This window comes from Galeopterus variegatus, unplaced genomic scaffold (genome assembly GCF_000696425.1).
Source record: "Galeopterus variegatus unplaced genomic scaffold, G_variegatus-3.0.2 Scaffold400, whole genome shotgun sequence".
NCBI lineage: Eukaryota > Metazoa > Chordata > Mammalia > Dermoptera > Cynocephalidae > Galeopterus > Galeopterus variegatus.
The window spans coordinates 5,580-18,045 of record NW_007726511.1 but is presented as its reverse complement, the minus strand read 5'-3'; positions in this window follow the sequence as shown (position 1 = coordinate 18,045).

Below are 12,466 nucleotides of genomic sequence, written 5' to 3'. Positions count from 1 at the left end.
GGGGGGGGTGCGACTTGGAATCGTACGTGGGGGACCTGGAGGGGACTGGGGGATAGTTACCCGCCTTTCTGCCCTGGGAGGTGGGGCGGGTGTCCCCTCAGGTGTAGAGATCCGTCCGTACCTTCCGTCTTTGAACGAGTTAGCTTCCTCCCTCGCCATCCCGTCTGAGTCTCAACATTTATAGGCATCGTTTTCTACGCCCCGTGGAGGAATCCCCTCTTTGCCTCTGTGTTTCTCAGGCAGGAGTCTCTTCTCTCACTGCGCTGCCCACTTAAGAGTATTCTCTCCCTCCCCCAGTTTAGAAGGATTTTCTTCCTCTTTCTCACTCTCCGATTTAGAAGGAAATTCTCTCTCCCTACAATTTACACCCATCTTCTTCTGACTCACTCTTCCATTTTGAAGGCTAGACCCATTTCTCTGCTGCCCTCTTATCCCCACTTAATCCTGCGTGTGCAGATTCCATTTGAGCATTCGACTCGGGGGTGGACCTTGTGTTTTTCTGGTGCAGGAGCCAGTTATGGGAATTCCTCACCAAAGCAAAGGACCAGCAATCCCTGTCAGCCCCCAGCAAAAGGGCAGCTGCCCATCCCTGGGCCAGGTGGATGGCACGTTTGTTTCCAGGGGGCAAGGAGGGCAGGCTTTACCCTGAAACAAAGAATTGAAGCCAACCAAGACTTGTCCCAGCCTCTTCGAAGGCTGCAGAATCCCAGCTTCTGGATTGAGGGGCCACATCTAACCCCCTTCCCCCACCCCTTAACTTTAAAATAGTTTAATGAACACAGAGAGAGAAATCTTTTTTTTTTTTTTTTTTTTTTTTTTTTTTTTTTTTTTTTTGTGCGTGGTGAGCAGTCTACAAAGAGAAATGGAAAAGGAGGGAGAGAGCTTTAACTCTGATCCCCGCAATTAGTTCCCTGGGATGGGTGGGGGCAATCCTGGAGCCTCAGTTCTTCAGATACAAAAGCATTTAGATCGCTTTAGACCGGTTAATCCTGAGTCTGGCTCGGGTCTCTTTTGTTTCCCAACTCCATTGTGGGTTTTGTGCAGTTTCTCTCTGTTCGCGTGATTGACTAGCCAATGGATGGTAATTATCCAAATGTCCCCTCTGTCCTTTGACTGACTTCTCTGTATTATGGGCAACTGTCATGCATTCTGTCATTCCATATCATATTACACGTATTATCATATGAAGTCTCCCGCCACCTTTAAAGGAGGAATCCTCAGCCCAGATGCTGCTGCTTTTAGAAGGAAGGGCCCCGAATAATTTGTGCTGGGCATGGTTCGGAATACAGAGCAGGGGACTCCCATAATGGGAGGTTCTGCAGGTAATTTGTTCTGCTGGCTGGGGGTGGCAGTGGTCTCTGGGCCTGGGTTGTAAGGATTGTGCTGGGAGCTTGGAGAAGGCTTGTCACTTGTATTCCTCTGGCCTGACCAGCCCTTGGAGTGGTTCGGATAAATCTGGGATGCCTTATGGAGAAATTTGGAATCAGCTTTTTGACCCCAGGATCAGAAAAATCTGCAGGACTGGGTCCTTTTTGGGGTGCTAGATCTTAGTGGCACATGCTCAGGACACCAGCCCTTGGGAACCCCAAAATATACCTCTACCTGTGGCCCTTCACAGGCCAAGTCCTTTGGACTCTCGCCCCAGTGTGCTGCCAAGCAGACTGGGGATGAGGGAGCCACCTGTGTCTATTTCAAACCCCCACATGCTGATGCTAAAGCTCTGGAAAGGCACAAGGTTTTCCAATGATGCTTTTGCACAGATAAACTTAGTGCCCCTTGGTGCAATTGTACGTGCCATCACTTAAGAGGGAGGCAGGATTTATAACAGGGAGGCTATGTAGACAGAGACTCTGGGGTCCTCTGAATCTGTGGGCAGGACCAGCCTTTCTTTTGCTAAAATGTGAAAAAAGTGTTTTATTATTGCAATGGATATGAAGTGCCGCCCAGATGTACAGCCTCACAGTTAATTACCTTGTTCTTCATCAAATATATGAGCAATAAATTCTCTAGGAAGAGAGGTGCAGTGCAGTGCGGTGTGATGTGGTGTGTGTGTGTGTGTGTGTGTGTGTGTGTGTGTTTGTGTAGATAAATAGGTGGATAGATAGATGAATGCAGGGGAGAGAGAAACTGGTACTATTTTAGGACCACAGAAAGAGACAGACTATTTTATGGGAAGCTTGATATATTGCTGCAAGATGCTTTGAATTTTTCAATGATCAAATATGCATGATCAAGCTGTGCATGTTAGGGTGCGAGGTGCACTGACGGTCAATGGCTATTGATCAGGCTGTTAAGTATTTCTGCTCAATTTTATAAATATAGATAGATCCCAGATGACTTGAAGAATTGGATAGTGAAGAAACTAGCATTCTATGTTTCTTTGGAGAAGGAGAAATGGCTGGTCAGTTATGAAAAACCCAAACCACTGTTTCCCCGCATGTCCCCCACTAAAATACCTTGGAAAATGTGAACTTCATTTGCAGGAGTGTTCAAGAATAGAGTTAAAATATTCCAAATGTTTTTATCCAAATGTCATTTTATCTGAGCCTAGCCTTGTTCACAGGCTGGGAGTTTCTCTCTCTCTCTCTCTTTCTCTCTCTCTCTCACACAGAAAATGTGAACTTCATTTGCAGGAGTGTTCAAGAATAGAGTTAAAATATTCCAAATGTTTTGTTTGGGGTCTACCAAGAACAGTCATTTTATCTGAGCCTAGCCTTGTTCACAGGCTGGGAGTTTCTCTCTCTCTCTCTCTCTCTCTCTCTCTCTCTCTTTTATCTGAGCCTAGCCTTGTTCACAGGCTGGGAGTTTCTCTCTCTCTCTCTCTCTCTCTCTCTCTCACACACACACACACACACACACTCCATAATTTTACAATTTTGCAGCCACAATTTTGACCCAGACTGACCTGCTGCTTAAGAGATGAGGAGGGTGCCATTTCTGAGAGTGGGGTCTAAGGTCCTTAAAATTCTTCTGGTTAGGAACAGAGTGAACTGGCCACATGGCCTTTACCAAATTAACTAATTTCTTACTAACCTAAAGATCGATTTAGAAAGGTGTGGGGGGAATGGAGGATGGAGATTTAAAGATAATCTCTAATTGGTTTCGAAAAATTCAGTCAATGACACCTAGAAAATCTCTCTTTTTCTCTTTCATTCTCTCTCTCCTCCTCTCCTACTCCTTTCCTGTCTCATTCTATCATTTTGCCTTCTAGAAATTAAAAGTGGATGTTGAAAGGAAGGGGCAATGAGAAACAGTTGGGAGGGGAGGAGAGAAAGTGAACTTTTAATTTTTTTATTGTGTTGCATGGCATTCTTATTTGTAACCATACAACTAGCTATTTTGTAACAGGATCATATTCTTGAAAATCAGCCTTCACCCAGATTGGCGAAGCTTAAACATATAGGCAAGTGATAGTTTTGTTTTCACATCTTAAAAAGACAGAGTGTAGGTTTTAGATTTTTTTTTAATCTGCAGAACAATTTTTTCCAGTTAAATGCCCCTTACGGGAGGAGTGCAAGCATCCCTATTGATAAATCTCCCTGGAAATGGAACCAAAATTGGCATCCTTCAAAAAAGTTGATCTACTTAGAAATGGAAGAATCAGTCCTGATTGGATGGACATGCCCTTTCACCTCATTGTGTCTGACCTATCACTTAATTAATCTCTCCCAGATGCAGAGCTGTTGACAATGCCAAAGATAAGCAGTATTTTGAACAAAGCAGGAAGCTTTTAAAAGAACAAGACACAGTGAGGTTTGAGGCTCTTAATGTCTATGCCATCAGCATTTGTTATAACAAAGTTGAAGCTCATAGCTTCACTAGAAACTTTCTGTGTCTTTCTTTAACCACTGGTATCTGTATACATTCATTTTCCGCCTCTCCTCTTCACCTCTGGTTCCCTTTCTTCTGCCTCTTCCTCTCTCTGGGTACAGACTAACCAAGGCTAGTTTCCTGAAAATTGTCCTCTGCTTTCCAGCCTTGTCTTCGGCTCTTCAGATCCTTTTTATAGTATTAGGACTATCGAGGTGGAGGCTTTGGGTGACAAAATATTGACTGCATTTGCTAGTACCTATGAAGGAGGACATTTGTGCTGGAGGCACCTTGGTGACATACAGGGAATAGTTCATTAATTAAAAGACTTGCTAATTGCTGTTTGAATTACTGTACAGAGAGAATGAAACGAGTTTGTGAAAGACGACAATCTGAGGAATAAAATTTTTTTTGCTTAAAACATTTTTATAAACAGGTCCTAGAAAATGTGTTGCTTTTACTCATGCCTCTATCGTCAATTCTTCAACTGAGCTTCAATTAATGATAATATATGGTCTGAGATCCTTAGCTGGGCCCAACTGATGGAAGAGCTTTGTTGAATTTGGTGCAGGTGGCACTGTTTAATAAGCACAGGAAAGAGTGAATAATGTAGTGCTTGCAAAGAGAAGTAAATGCAAAATAGATCGCTCTAATTATGGCATCCCCCAGAAATGGAGACGCAAGCTGAAATGGTCAACTGGCTGGGAAATTCCAAATGGAGTTGATTGTCCCCTGCCTTTTTTACTTTCAAGGGCTGACATGGTAGCTTAAAAGTAAATTTGGATGAGCTCATCTGATTCAACATAAGCACAAATTCAAAACCTGAGTCTGATGACCTACCAATATTTGCCTTAACTGTCTAGAATCCTTTACCAGATAGTAAAATTCAGTTCTAAAACAGGGCCATCTGAACATTTCTTCCTGTAGGAGATAGGCACAAGCTCATTATAACTAGCCTTCGTGTTTTATTGCAAAGTGTCAGGAGATTTTGTTTTTGTCTTTGTTTTTTGTTTTGTTTGAATTTCTGTGTGCCTGAGAAAATGAGTCTATAGGAAATCAAAGTGTGAATACTTAAGCAAACAGAATTTCCCATATACCTGCAAGGGCTCGTAATGATTTTCATTCATGCAAAGATAATCGATGGGACATTAGTTTTAATTAATGGAAGAATAAAAATGGAGGGGGGGGGTTGCCAAGAGGCTGGGCTTCAGCTGAAGCATATGTGAGAAATGACTCGTTCCTCACCTAAAGAGACAATGCCACCTTCTCAATAGTAGTAGAGATTTGCTAATCAGACAAGTGGAAAGTTGGGGTAGGGCAAGGGAAGGGTCCAGCTGAAAGCACAGGGTGAGAGATGGTAGCCAAGTTGGGCATTTTCCCTCCCCTGCAGCCTCACTGTTCCCCTTGGAAAAGTACCACATCCTACATCTCATAGGAGAGGAACCTTCTTACTTCCAAGTAAGGTGCAATTTGTGCTAGGAGCCTAGGATGCTTTGTGATGGTAAAATAGTGCCAGCGGCTGGGAAGCCAAAATCAACAATCGTTAGCCTGGATTAAGGAAAGGCTGTGGCTGATGGGTGTTCTAGACAGGGGTTATCTGTATGGCAGTGGCTCCAACAAGAAAGTAGGGACCCTCTTCTTCTGATTGGGAACCCAGGTAGGAGTCAAGTCCAGCATCTTTAGTCAAAGCCCCCTTTTTGTGCTGTGGGAATGTTTACCAAACCCACCTCCAGTCTAGTCAGCGCTGACTGGCTGGGCACCCAGAGTCGATTAGTGTTAGTGTATGTGAAGCTCATAAAAGGTTTATGAGGAAATCTGTGCTTAGAAATGGAGTTTAGGGGTGTCCTGCTGTCAAAGAGGGATGGCAAAGATGCCTTTGAATGAAGAAAGACTGTGGTAGGAAAAATTTCCAGTCTCAAGCGCATGGAGATATAAGAGTTGTCAGCTAGAATGAAGAAAGACTGTGGTAGGAAAAATTTCCAGTCTCAAGCGCATGGAGATATAAGAGTTTGTGTCAGCTTGTCAAGAGTTTGTTTGTTCCTCCCCCACCCGTTTCCCCACTTTTTTCACACGAAATTTTCCCGATTCTCCTTTAAGCAAAATGTGGTTCCCGGTGTGAGGAAATTTATTGCAGGGTTTTGTGCTTCAACCTGAAAGGCTTACAGAGCAGCCAGGTTAGCAAAATGGCCCTTCTAGGACTGGGTATTATTCTGAGCTAGATTAAAAAGAAATTACCCTGAAGGAATGGCTGTAGTTTATACCAGTTGGAAAAATGGCATCTTTTTGCAATATTTATTTATTTTGTTGTTTTGTTGTTGTTGTTTATTGTTGATTTTGTTTTTTTGCTTCCTGGATAACTTACGTCTTTGTGTGGGAATTACCTGTGGGGGGATACAACTAGCTATTATGTATTTTGTTACAATTGTTCTTTAAGAATAATCTGATCTGACAGATTTATATTGTTGACAATTCGATTTAAGCAGGGCCCAGATACAAACTTTCCCCACCCTAATCAATAACGGTAAATCCTTTTGCTGAGGTGAACAATCTCTGACCTAGTATTCATATTTCTTTTACCAATTCCCTGTAATAAAATTGAACATTTTGTCACCACTTTGAGAAACACTGCCAAACACCTTAAAACACATGTCACACGCCAGCAGCCCCTCACTTCCCTCCTTAGGGAGTTTCTACATCTGGAATCATAATCACAGATAAAAACCTTGACAAAATTGCATCTGAGCACATTGCTCTCCGAAGCCCTTACTTTCTCATAACATTTAATACAATATTAATACCTGCTACCGAAAGGCAGGAGGGAGGAAAAGGGCTGCCAACCTCCACATTTCCTGATACATCATGTTCAAACCTGAAATTCACACTTCGTGTTTCATTTTAAGTTCAGTGCATTTAACAGGGCCCTAGAGAGAGAGCCCTGGTTAGTTCCCCAACCTGCTCAGCTGACGCCCAGAGAGGCGGTTTTGGAATTGTTCAGATGGCTGCAGGGAGAAGAGGAAGAGGAACTGGGCTCCTCTCTGCCAGTGACAGGCCAAGCCACTTATCTATTGTAGTGTCGTAGACATGGGGTTCATCTTCAACACAGCTGAGTGCCCACTAATTTTTATTGTCAATAGTTGTGATCAGCAGATTTTCTGTATGGTGTGACCCAGGCAATGAGCTGATTTCATAAAGAAAGAGATAGCTATGCCTGAGCTGATTTGCTACTGACATCAAGATAAAACACCCCCCCCCCTCTGCTGAAATGAGGCCCACAAGCCTGAGAAAGGGGGGTTCTCATCGAAGATACAGGCCTTTTCTGCCATCCCGGTGACTCAGCCTCACACCACCTTTTCTTGGAGATGCCCACAACCCCACATTCCTGTGCAGTGGCAAGGAATCACCATTCCTCTGCTATACAAACAGCAAACAGAGGTTAGATAGAAGGGGGAGGTACAGGAAGCATACCCCACTTGGGGTTTCCTCGGGGCACACATGATACCCTGGAAATGGACTTTCAAATGTTGGAGGCTTTGTTTAGTCCCTGCCGTTCTCTAGCCAGAATTAGGGTGAAGACAAAAATTTAGACCTCCAGGTTTCTGGAATCTCTAACCAGCATCTCTAACAGCAGCTTCGATGTGGAGGGGGAAAAATTCACACACACACACACACACACACTTCCCCGAACAAGACCCACTTTGGTCAGCAAGGAGCACAATTTACCCAACGGTGCAAGCTGGAAGGATGGGAGATGTTACACTTTACTCAGGGAACAGAGGTGGGCAACTGGCCCTGTGACTGCAGCCAACAGCTTTAAGAACACAGTACTTTCTGCTGCAAGGCAGGGAAGAAACGTTGTTTTTGCCTCTTTCTTCTTGAAGTTATTACTCAAGAGGCTCCCCCCCTTCCTCCCCCCAATCCCCAGCACAGTCCTCGGAATCTCAGGCTATGCGTTGGCAGTGCCCAAAGCCGGGCCCTAGGCAAGCAGGTCTGGGGCCAAGGAGGGCGGCTCCCCTGCGCGGAATCCTTCCCTGGTGGCTCCCAAATCCGGCGTTTTCTCTGCCTGCCTTTCCCTCCGGGGAGACTCGGCTGCAAAAATCTGGGCGCCCGCTCGCTTGTCAAGAAGCAAACTGTCTTCACATTCTCCAAGAGCAACATCCCTGCCTAGGAAGAGGAAGGAAGAGGCAAAATAAATAAAACCAGTTAATGTTGTAGTTAACTTGCAAATCAAGTAAATCTGTTGGTGCCGTATTTGAGAAATAAACCATCAGAGCGTCACAGCAAACACACACTTCTGAACGTCTTCATTTTGATTTAATGGTATATCAGCGTCAACTATCGCTTCTTCTGCTGGTACACACGGCCTGATGCCGCGGGAGGAGGGTGCCCATGTTTATCACCGAGTGAGATGACTAATTACACCTTGTCAATCACCGGCTATGAAGACATAAAACCAGCGCGCACAATGAGGTAGTTGCCTGCAGCGTCAATTAGTTGGCGATTCGGAGGTTATTGCGTGGCCCTGCTTTGGCCGCCTCTAATAACGGGACAGAACGCCGGGAACCGCGCACTGATCAATCACCCTCCTTCCGCGGCTCTCCCGCGCCCTCCCCTTCTCCCCCCACCCCGCCTGGCCTCACTTTCTCCGGGCGGCATGAGCTTCCTCCCTCTGCGGCCCCGGCTCGGTGGCGCCGGCAGCCCCGGGAGCCCCGGGAAGTTTGCGCGCGGCAGCTCCGCAGCCGGCAGCCGGGAGCCCCGCAGCCTTCGGGGAGCGCTGGGGCTGGTGGCCCCTTTGTTGGAGGAGGCGTGGAGGGAGCGCTTTTGTTCTGAGTTAGTCACGGTGGCCGGCTGGAGGCTGCTACCTCATTATGCGCTGGGTCTGCTTGTCTGCGAGGAAGCAGATGGTGGGGAGGTAGGCAGCGGCTAGAGTGTCCAGACCTGAATTCCGTTCACCTGTCACCTCCCACAAAAGGCAGGTTCGGTGCACTTGGGGATCCTTTTCCCCATGGGGGGAAGGGGTTCGAGGGATCGCCTTTTCCGGCGCCTGCAATTGTTCCGCTTACCTGTCTGTGCCCGCTCCCCCCACCCCCTGCCTTGCGCTCGGCTGCTCGCTCCGTGTAAATATCACTCACGTGTCAGGGGATGTGTGTTTACAGCCGGTTCCTCTCCTTGTTCAGTCTCCGCGGACAGGGCTCAGCAGTTGCGCGACGTCCCCCCGCCGCTGGGGGAGATTAGCCAAGTTACGGGCCTCTGAACCCGGAGACCTGGGAGTCCAGATCCCGCCCCGCGGCGGGAGCTGCTCTTGAGCCCCTTCTGGACCCGAGCGCGTCCCAGCCTGACGCAGAGGCGAAAAGAGACGAGCGCACCGTGCGGGAATCCTGACTGCCGGGGAATCGGGGGTCGGTCCAGCGATGGATGTGGGCTGCTGGTCAGAGAGGTGGCGATGGAATCCTGTGCATAAATGTATGGGGAGAGTGAACAGCCGCAGGGTGTGTTTCCACGTTTCTTGAGAAGCCTGCGGCAAGAGTTACTGAGTACCTACCCCCTCTTCCCCCAGCTCCTAAGACAGCCCCCTCGAGCTCTTGAAAACGTATTGTATCCAGTTAGCCCGCGAGTGGAACTACACCAAGGACGAACACTCCAGCGTTGTTACAATTTTTTTCTACCCCTTGGGCGACCTCCAGATGAACCCTGGTGACTCCCAGATTAGATTTTCATTCCCTACTTTCTTTCAAAGAAAGTGCCCCAGATGCATCAGTAAAACATGCCTGTGTATTCGTGTAGGAGTCCGCGTGCCTGGGCGCGGGCCGTGTGCAGGCCCCCGAAGCACACGCCTGTGTGAACACACGCGCACGCGCGTCTTTGGATTTACGGTCCTTCCCCCGCGTTGGAGCATCTGTGCACGTGCAGCGTGTACACACATACTTGTAACTTCAAGAGTTTTTGCAAATACGCAAAACTTGGCCTCATAGGAGAGCACGCAGGGGTTTAAGTAAAATTGTCTGAGCACGCAAGTAAGTGTACATATAACGTGCAATTTACCACTTTACAGATGTATTCTTCTACCGGGTACTGGACACATGTCTGATGGGCTCGTGTAGACATTAGTGCTGGCTGTGGTTTTGCGAGCAGAGATAAATTCGTGTCCTGTTTTTGTCAACAGACAAACATGTGTATTTGCATACGTGAACATAAGAGCATGTGCTTGGGCATTACAAGCACACGTATATTTATGTGTGAAAGTTACATATGCATGGGGAAAATATGACTTCGTGCGGCCTCAACTCTGTGTCCTGTAAAATAAACTGCAGAGATTCTGGCTTTCCCCTTACTGTGTCCTGGCAAGTAGGTCACTTCAGACTAATATCACCCGCCATGGGTGGACGGAGTCAAACCTGCCTCCAGAGCACACCCAGGAGATGGACTCTGTAACTGACTTGCTCATTCAGTTTTTTCTCTACAATCACTTTTTATTTTCTAAATCCCGTTCCACTGGACACCTGGGTATTGCCCTTGTCTCCCCAGGAGACTCTAGGTTGAGCCTGAAGTCTGGAGGCTGGAGGATAGCAGTTGAGATTTACCTGGCAGGCTAGGTTGTTGGTACTTAGAGATGTGGTGCAGCCGGGCCGCAGGGTGAACCAGCGATATCAGTGGGGCCTGTAGCATGGTGTGCCCAATGGGCCGAGAATGGGCCTGTGGTCTTGAAGAACCTCACTGATTCTGAATGTATCTTGGAGAAAGTCTTTAATAGCAGAGGGAAGAGAGGGAGTGATTAAAGAATGTGCTGAGTGCCTACTATGTTCCAGGCATTTTACATCCATGATCTCTTCCGTTCATCACATCCAAGTAGAGGGGACCTTCTAGTGTCCCAGTGAAACTGGTCAGAAACAGGTTAAGGGAGGTTAAGTCACTGGCTTAAGGTTGTTACACTGCATGTAAATGGCAACTCTAGGATTCGAACCCTTGCCTTTCCGAGTTCCTAAAGCCGTGCTCGCCCCCACTCTTCCAGGCTGGCGAGAGACCCGGAAGAGAGAGAAGGAGCTACACGCTGGGCTGTAGATTGGGCCCTAGCTCGCTTGGAGCGAGGATATGCTGGCTGGCCCCTCTCCCCGGGAGTCACATCTCCCGCCGGCCTTCGCCTCTCGGGCTCAATCAGGTCCCCAATAGCAGTTGAGATTTACCTGGCAGGCTAGGTTGTTGGTACTTAGAGATGTGGTGCAGCCGGGCCGCAGGGTGAACCAGCGATATCAGTGGGGCCTGTAGCATGGTGTGCCCAATGGGCCGAGAATGGGCCTGTGGTCTTGAAGAACCTCACTGATTCTGAATGTATCTTGGAGAAAGTCTTTAATAGCAGAGGGAAGAGAGGGAGTGATTAAAGAATGTGCTGAGTGCCTACTATGTTCCAGGCATTTTACATCCATGATCTCTTCCGTTCATCACATCCAAGTAGAGGGGACCTTCTAGTGTCCCAGTGAAACTGGTCAGAAACAGGTTAAGGGAGGTTAAGTCACTGGCTTAAGGTTGTTACACTGCATGTAAATGGCAACTCTAGGATTCGAACCCTTGCCTTTCCGAGTTCCTAAAGCCGTGCTCGCCCCCACTCTTCCAGGCTGGCGAGAGACCCGGAAGAGAGAGAAGGAGCTACACGCTGGGCTGTAGATTGGGCCCTAGCTCGCTTGGAGCGAGGATATGCTGGCTGGCCCCTCTCCCCGGGAGTCACATCTCCCGCCGGCCTTCGCCTCTCGGGCTCAATCAGGTCCCCAGGAGGCCTGCGCGGCCGCCCGCAGCCCAGGGCGTGGAGCCCGGGACGAAGGCCGAGCTCGGCGGGAAAAGGCCGAAGGCTCTCGCAACTCTGCCCCAGGCCTGTCTTCCTGAGTCTCCCCAGCCGGTGCCCGTGGCCGCGGCTCCGGGCCGAGGGGAGACCGGAATGAGACCTCTTCGAGCATCCTCTAGCTGCGCTTTCTTAGGATGGAGACGGCGGGAGAGAGGGTTTAATTTCCTTCCCGAAGAAAACGCAGGAAACTGTTCGTAGCTTAAAAACTCCAAACCCCGCGCTCTCCCTCCCTCCCCCCTCCTGCCCGCCCCCTCCCTCGCTCCCTCCAGCCTCGCCCACCAGCTCCCACCATCTCGTCTCTCCTCTCCTCCTCTCGCCTTTCCCCTCCCTCAACCGGTCTCCCGCCTTCCCGGAGCACGCGCTGCCAGGGCCTGGGGCGCCGGGCGGCCAATGGCGCGGCGGCAGGACGTGATGTCAGGCGCGGCTGTAGAAAAGGCGCGGAGGCTTGCGCTGGCGCGGACTGCAGAGCCGGGGCTGGGCTCGGCGCGCGCTTGGAGAGCGTTGCGCGCGGCTGGGCCCTCGGCCGGCGACTCCTCCTCCCACTCTGCTCCTCCTCCTTTTTCTCCTCCTGCACCTCCTCCTCCAGCTCCTCCACCTCCGCCTCCTCCTCTTCCTCCTCCTCCTCCTCAATTCTCCCGGTGGTTCGACTCGGCTCGCTGGCTTCGGAGAAACCCTTACTCCAGTCGCCGACTCAGCGCCCAAGAGGGTCGCCTTGGTCTGGGGGCGCACCCCAGGGACGGGAGGGGTCCAGGCAACCGGGCCACCGCAGGCACCTCGCTGCTCCTGGGTGAACCGAGACCGCAGCCGTCGCCGCCTCGGGCAGAG